Source organism: Lutjanus erythropterus, chromosome 4 (assembly GCF_056507025.1).
Source record: "Lutjanus erythropterus isolate fLutEry1 chromosome 4, fLutEry1.hap2, whole genome shotgun sequence".
NCBI classification, from domain to species: domain Eukaryota; kingdom Metazoa; phylum Chordata; class Actinopteri; order Lutjaniformes; family Lutjanidae; genus Lutjanus; species Lutjanus erythropterus.
The window spans coordinates 13,254,422-13,263,131 of NC_139320.1; positions in this window are offsets into that span (position 1 = coordinate 13,254,422).

Below are 8,710 nucleotides of genomic sequence, written 5' to 3' on the forward strand. Positions count from 1 at the left end.
TTTTAAAACTCTGTGGGTCCCAGAGAGAGAAACTGGGAGCTCAGCCTCAAAAATATGAATCAGTTATCAAAGTAGAAAAGGTGGTACACCATGGAAGCAGGCAATGTCTCTGCGGCTTTGCATTTTGTTGAAATATCATTGGTGATGCATTTCAGCCAGAGTCACTTTCTCAAAGAATGAGTGATGGTAATGTAGAAGACATTAAATAACCAGAACAACATACATATTTTTCCCGAAGACTATTCTGCTTAAGTCCTGTGCTGTGATTGGTTCCAGTTTGGCTATGAGTATGAGTGTAGTTTAGAAGTTAGTTTAGAAGGAGGCTGTGGTGGATGAATTGGTCAAACACAGGACTCTCAACCAGGACATTGGTCCTTGTTTCTCATGTAAAGTTACATATCACTGTTGACTTTTTTTTTTTACAGACTTAGTTGACTTATTATTCTCAGTTTTCAGTTGCAGTTTGGTTAGACTGAGGCACAAAAACTACTTATGAAGTTTTGAGAGCAAAAACTACCTGTATGTTTAGAAAAGATCATGGTTAGTCATTGAAATAGACCCCTTTACAAAGTTAAGTTAAAGGATGCATCCTTGAGTAGTAGCCAATCACAGCACACATTATGTAAAACTTACATATTGTACATTTAAAATTTATATCTTATGGGGGCGCTAGAGGAAAAGTCTGGGGATATTAGTCCAGTAGTTTTTGATATATTTCAGTCTGGCTCATAGTGGTGGACCAAACAGCCAGAAGACAGACTGACAATGCTAATATGTCAGGTTTCTTGTAGCAGTGTTGCTCTGTTTTAATCATTTGGCCACCTGCATTCACACATTAGAGTAATAAACACATCAGACATCAGTCAGTGTGGTGATAAAGGGTGTGGGGGCTTCAGGTGTGAAAATCTGGTATCACAGTGGAATAAATCCAGAATATCTGCACATTTCACAACAGCTTATTAATGCTATATAGCATGTTCCATTTATCTTTAACATCTAAAACGAAGAAACCTTGCAAACAAGATTTATTTCTGAACACATTTAATAGCGATATTAAAAATTATTAATGCCATAAGAAAAGGTAAACAGCAGATCAGTGGTTATGAGAAAGTTTTGTTGGATTCGTGAGTAGCGTGAATGTTTTACTCTGTATTTGTTCAATATGCTGCTGCATGCACCCTGTTCTGCACATCTGTTTGTACCTGACTGTTCTCTTCACCTTCATTTTTTATTAATTGCATTTAATAAAAGTACAACGTGTCACTGTAGTAGCTTAATAAAATGTGGGATTTATAAATAACCTAGCCTAACTGCAGCTTTTGGAAGGAGAAAGAGAGTGTGACAGCTGAATGGGTTTGTGGGTTGTGTTGTGTTGTGTTGCGTTGTGGTGCAGTTGTCAAAGATCCTGGTGAAGAGATGTTACGACACTCTGTCCTCACTGGTGTGGGTCTCAGCAGCCAGCAGGACAGCAGACTGTTGTACACACCCGCTGCCATCTGCTACAGAGCTGTGATTCATGATGGTATGATGTAAGCTCATTACTTTACTGTACATGCTGCAGTGTGTGTTTGTGTACAACTGCAATGATCCCTGAGGGAGAAAATAAAAATAAGGTCGTGGCAGCAATTAGTCGGGTAAAGCAACAAAAAAAAGGGTCAGACGTAACAAAGCGGACATTTTTGATGTTACAAGATCATAGTAAGTGAAAGGCATGAATCTAATGCTAAAAATAAGTATGAAGCATGTAAATAACATTAAAAGGATTGTTTGACATTTCTCTTGCTGAGCCTTAGTTGACATGATTTACATGACTGTCATGTATGTATGCTAAATAAGAGGCAAACTCCTGGAGCTGCTTGGTTTAGCATAAAGACTGGAGGCAGGAGGAAACCATTAGCCTGTCAAACTCTTGTTTGAAGTTTGAAGGAGTTGGTAGGCAGATCTTGTGACTTTTCAATAAGCCATTGTTTCAACAGTCTATTTAATCCAAAACCCCAACAGTCCAAAAAACATCCAATTGCTCCGAAAGCCCATTGCTCCAGAAATAACCCTAAATATCTAAAAACTAATATATGATTTGTCAGAAAAGCCAAGAAAAGTTGAACCCACTGTAGGCTGTTAAGACAGCACTGACTGAGTGTTTTATCAACCTACATCTCACCAACGGATGTCAATTAACTCTTGATTTTATTCTGACACAGTTAAACGGATTGATGAAGTTTGGTGTAAGACCAGTTTTAAAGCAAAAGCCCTGCTGAATCAAGCTAATACAACATATTTCATAACTCATTACCTTCTATCAGACAAAACAGCAAACATTAGCATTCAGCCCACTTCCTAGCTAATATTACCATCAGTGTTAGACAACACTAAAGGTCTAAATTATTTCTAAAATGTCAGGGCACATTTTGGCCTCATCTATTTAAGCCTGGAAGTAAAACACATCGGATGTAGTAAAACCTGCAGTGTAGGCTGATGTTAACACTCACTGTTTTGTTCTCTCTTCACTAAGCCTCAGAAATGTTTTGGTTCAGTCAGTAACGTTAGATGACATTATGCTCACTGTCTCGTGACGTGTTGGTACAGATTACAGTAAGAAAACATGTAAGATCAGGCTATTATTTTGTTCTAACATAACATACTGGCCAGTGACCTTGTTTTAGCTGCTGAGTTTATGTTTTTGGATGCGACAGCTAGACAATTAATGTTACATTGCAGGTTTGATTGCATCCTGTGAGTTTATTATAGCATCGTGTAACACTATCAAACAATACTGTTTGCAAGGAACTGGTTGAATTCATAAATTAACTGTAGTGTAACAGTAGCTAATGGGTTACTAAATATATTGTTTTAGCTTGAAATATGGCCCCTTGTCCCTGCAGATTTTCACTATCCATCGTCTTTGAGTTGCTGATCAATTGAGAAATGATTAGATTTGTCAGATACTTCAACTTCAGACGCAGCAGTACAACCCTGAGATCGATGTCAGAGGAAAATGTCCTCCATGTGAATATGGATGATAGCTAGCTGTTTTCCCATTTCCACTGTTTTTGCTAAGGTAAGCTAACTGTTCCCTTTATCTTCATAAATAGCAAACACACAAAGTGGTATCAGTCATTTCGACTAACTTCCAAGAAGAAAGCTTTGAGATGCATATCTACAAAATATGAATTTCTTTAATGTGAGGTTTATACTAAATAACATAGGACAAAGAGAGTGAATACGAAAATTAATATGAACATATGTTTTTGAATTGAGTTTTATAAATACAGCACACTTATGCAACAGTATAATGAGAGATATTGGATTTTAAAGAAAGCAAATATGTAAAGTATATTGTGTGTTATCATATTTTTTAAATGTAAGCATGTATTTGAGTTTTCCTTACCAGTCCTCCCAGATAAAATGTGGATATTTTTGTGAGTGTGCCTTCAGCAGTGTCTTGGGGTTCGGTCCTGCTGCTGCTGTGGATGCTGAGGTCAGAGCAGACAGGTGTCGGCAGCTGAGCCCTGTCACTGACCTTTGGAGTAAATCCTGGGAGGGCAAGAGGGGGAGGGGGTGAGAGGAGAGCTGGGCTGACAGAAAAAGAATGACCCTCAGTGTAAATGCCATCATATGTTGAGCCTACACTCACAACGGTCATTTAAAGCTCCGAAGGGGAACATTTTTCATATTCCAGCAGAGGCCCAGATGATATAAGATTCTCTTGTATGTCTAAAAACAGCTTTTAGTAATGTGAAGGATGTTAAGTGTCATCTGGCATAGAAAGTTCAAAGTAATCAAGTCAAACCCCCACAGTTAGCTGACTGATCTATCATCTAGCTTTCAGGCTCAGTCCAATCTGGATGCTCCAGGTTAGTATTATGGAATAAAAGGGGATTTTGTGAGGTTTGCAATAGCTCTGTCACATTTTCAGGTATAATAATCTGTCCTTGTCTTCACTGAAGTGGGTATATATCATGAAATATGAGAAACGTTTTTTGGGGGCCCCCATTTTTTAGAAACTATACTGGGGGGATTCCAAGCCCTCTAAAATGGTCCATGGCCATGCATTTAACATGCAGTTCACTCCATCTGGTGCACTTTAAATGGATAGGAAACAAAACATCCATTTTCTGTCAAATTCAAATAAAAAATCTCAAGTTGACTACAATAATTTAAACCTATATAAAATTATAATGAATGGGAAATGGCGTTCCTACTTAAAGAAAATCATGGAAACTTGCTGCAGGTTTACAGAATTTGTATTGTAGTATCTGACAAAATGAGACAGATGGTGCATTTTCTGTAAAATATTACTAAATTAATAACACTAAACTAATATTATTGAAATATAATGTATATATAAAAATATCCCAGCTAGCTGCTAGCATTCTTGCAAATTGTGCTTCGTGAGACACAGAGACGTGACTAAGTAAAGCTTCCCCGCTGATGTCTGAACAGTGACAGTCTTTCTTTGAATAGCAGTGAGGATACTGTACGGTGGATCTGCTTCTGAACACAGATCATTACTTCATTACACTGTTTAAGAGACTGTGTGTAGCTGTTTTTGAGGGTGGGATGTGCCCTTTAATGGGCTAAACACCTGCAGCCTGCGGAACTGATTGCCGACAGCTCGGCTCAGGTGCAGATCCCTGATTGGCCTCAGTAGAGGTTGGCCTTATCTGCCAAAAATGTTTTTTGTTTCTCTGCTTTATCTTGTGAAACTTTAAGGACCTAAACCTTGCATCTTTGATAAAGTTTATTGCAAGTATAGAACAGTTTTCTCTTCTAATGCTCACACTTTTTTACTCAAAGAAAAACATTCGTTTTCACACAAATTGAAAAGGTGTCTTCATGAAACTGAGGTTGTAACATGTTTTCAAGCAGAGAGATCACATATGAAAGGCTAAATTAATATATTTTGGTATGTCTCCTTGTGTGTTGTTTGGAGTAAACTGATTATTCCAGGGGTGCAAGCTGTCATGAAAAAATCTACTGCTACTCTGAATATGGGTAGTAAACACAGTGCAATGACTCCCTCTAGTGTCTTTAGGACGGTACTGAAGCTCAACTCAGAGTCAGATAGTGAGCAGAGCCATGACAGGTTCACTGCAGCATGAAAGGAGTTTGCATTTTACAACTGAAATTTTACAGAAGTTTGATAATTTATACACTGATTCCAATATTTCTAGATTCAGCATATTGACACTGTACTTTTGGGTCAACAAAAATAAATATAGAAATTTCCGATTCAGTATTTTTCCACTAGAAATGTATTCCTGGCGATGTGTAGGAGGCTTTGAAGCACAGGTTAGACTCTACTGAAGAGCAAACTTAATAAATACAAATGAAATTGAAAAATGTGGGACTTCAGTCTCATGACAAGATGACATTACCCTTGAATGATCCTCAGGGTCCACATAGAGTCCACATATTACAGCAGCGCAGAGACGGGCTAGGAGGTAAGAAAACACACTAAAAGCACAGATAAAATAGTCAAATAAGAAATTAGAGAGATGGCATTAAAATTATTTACAATATATACATCACAAGGAAATGTCTGTTTCCTCAACAGCACATTTAAAATGCTTTCTGACTTTTGTAAATAATTTTGTTGTGTCACTTTTCCGGTGTATACACTTCGCAGACTTACAGAATTAGGATGGACGTGGGACACAGGAGGGAGAGCCAACCTACAAGTGTTTTTCTGTTTGTCTGTTGTTTTGTTTATTTATTTTTCAGTTTTTCCAGCCTCAGTTCACTCACATTACAAGCAGAGAAGAAATCCTGCAAACACTTCTAAAACACTCAACAGATGTGCACAGAGGGGCGTCCTGCAAACCATTTAGAAGTCATTAGCAGGGAGCAGATGCAGATAGATACTACTGAAGTGTATTTAAAACTGTTTGCAGATGGCTCTAAATGGCATCCCTGCAATATCCACAAACAGTCAAGCAGATGTGCAATCTTAAGTTAAACCAGAAACTCCTCTCAATGCAAACCTCCTGCTGTTTCAGATGCTCAAATTGAATCGTCACAGCCAGTCTCATTTGTGTCAACTGTTGCTGCAGGGAACTATGGGCCATGTAGGTTGTTCTCTCACATAGTGACCTGGAAAAATATAAAAAAAATTACATATAGCTCAAATGTTTACTGACAGTGCTTCTACAAATCAAATATAGCCTCTCATAAAATATTTGTAAAACGTGCAGACCTTAAGGTCCAGTGTGTAAGATACATGTGTATAAAATACTACTGAGGCTGATGGGAATGACATTAGCTTTTAAATTTTAAATTGAAACTTTGACTTGATGTGACTAGATGACAAGTCACTGGATCACCAGACTCATGAGTAACTATCATTTGTGGAACCTTGAACATCCGAAGCAAATTCAAAAACAATAAATCCGACAGTTGTTAAGAAATTTCACTCAAAGCCAAAACTTGTCAGCTTCATGGAGGTGCTGGATGGAAACGCAAAAGATCACCAGAACCACAAGGATACTGTACAGCATTTAAAAAGCATGAAAGTCTGTGCAAAGTTTGTGCCAAACCTTCTCGTAGATATCGAGCCATTTCACTGATTACCTGAGAAATATGACCTGCTGGGGGCGCTAGTCAAAAAGTCAGTGGACCATCAAAGTCAAGATTTATCCTCAAGGGGCCTTGAAATGTTACAGCAAATGTTACAGCTGTTGATAGAAACTCTCGACTCCTTTTAGCTGAAAATGCTGTAAATTTTGTCACAAAATAGGAGGAGTTTCATTTGTAACAATTAACATGTCTGTTTTCTACTTGTTCTTGGTCCAAAACAATAAAGTTTATATTCCAACAGATGATGCAGTTTTTATGCCTTCATGTTTTTTTTAAATGGAAAAATTATCAGTCATTTTTGCTTAATTTTTCACATATTTTCCTTAACTCAGCCAGACACAGTTGGTATTTTTGAAGACTTTCTGATGTTTATTTGAGTTCAAACCAAACTACTGTGGGTTTAACAAATTCCTGGCTGTGCACAAAGCATTTGTAATGACAGACACACAACAGGGCTAAATGCGTTAACAGCTGTTGAGATATTTCACATGAATGACAAATGTCAACCTCATGGTGGTGAAAGATAGAAAGTCAGGCACTCAAAAAAACTCAGTAAGCTTCATCCATGTGTGACCATGATTGGAAAGAAAATGTCAAGGCTGTTAATCTTAGATATTTGAATCTGGGCCAAAGTGGTGAACTGACTGACTGCTAACGTGGCTTAAAAAACAAACCCTGACCCTACAACATCTTTTTGCTGCTTCTACATGTGTCACATGCATTATCTTAACCTTTATCCATCTTATTGTGTAAAGACTTTGGGAAGTGATGGACGTCACCACTGCAGATATGACGGCCACTTAAACCTGTGCATTGTCCAACAGATTGAAAGCATACAGTTGCTCAAAACATGCTGATCCAAATGGAAAAAAAGAATATCTGCTGGTAGGAATGCAATGTCAGTAAAGCTCTCTAAACTGTACGGTGCTCGCGTGGCCTCTTACCTATTCACAATACCCTGTGCAAATATGCTTTGGATGGATTACATGGAAAGGAACGATAGGTCCACCAGTGACGCAACAGTGTGAAATTGTCATCTGAGAACCGGGTCCAGCTGACTGTGATACTGCAGCTGAGTAAAAGCAGGTTAAAGATAAGGCGATTCCCCCGAGCCTGAGCATGTCAGCAGGGAGAGAGCAGGTCTCGTAACAAGTGTGATAAGCTGATAAGGGCTGAGTTTAAAATGATGGCCTGACTCTGGGTAAGGTTACACAGAGGTTGAATTACAGCCTACAGAGGTTTCTGCTGTAGATCTGTTGTGTGGAGTGCTGCTTGACACAGAACATCTGCACTGTAATATAAAGTATTTGTTTTAACTTTTAAAAGTTAGGGTCCAGGCTGCAATAAAATTTAAGTTGACTGAATCTGAGTTTTTAAAGTAACCTTACCCAGGAGCCTAAGGATATCAAAAATTCATTACAAAATGAAGAAGTGCACCTGGACGATATTCCACAAAGAGGCAAATTCATTTTTGAGCTCAAGCACAAAATTATGAAATATAAAAGAGCACAGAGCATTGATAAATGTCAATAACATTGACAAACCTTGTGTTCTTTTTGGCATCAATGGCATTACAAAAATATAATAAATAATTAAAACACTGACTCGGTTCATCGACACATATATGTATGAATGAGGACAACTCATCCAGATACTTTGCTCCTGCTTCATGCCCCCACCCCTTTTTGGGTGAAAACAACCACTTTAATTTGACTGGTGGTCAGTACAAATTATGAAGTCTTTGCAATTTTAAACGCATGAATAAGAAAACTGAATCTGTTTAGTTATTGGGAGCCAAAATCCTCAGGGCAGTTGTAGGGGACTGTAGTTACTACACAAGTTATGTCTTTGCTGATCAAATATCAGTGTTATTACATCGAAACAATGAAAGAAACAGGGCTCCTTTCAGTCTACCTCCATCAACATGGGCACACTTGACATACAACTACCTTATTGAATCTTCAGGTGATGCAGCTCTGACGTTTGTCACTTTTTTATATTGTTAAGACACTTTATTTTGCTGTTTTGTTACTGTAAAACTAACCTCCATTCTAAAAGCAGCATGTTTCATGACAGCAACATATTTTTTCACTCAGTAACATCATTAATTGGGACTGATTCAACTCATCATTTC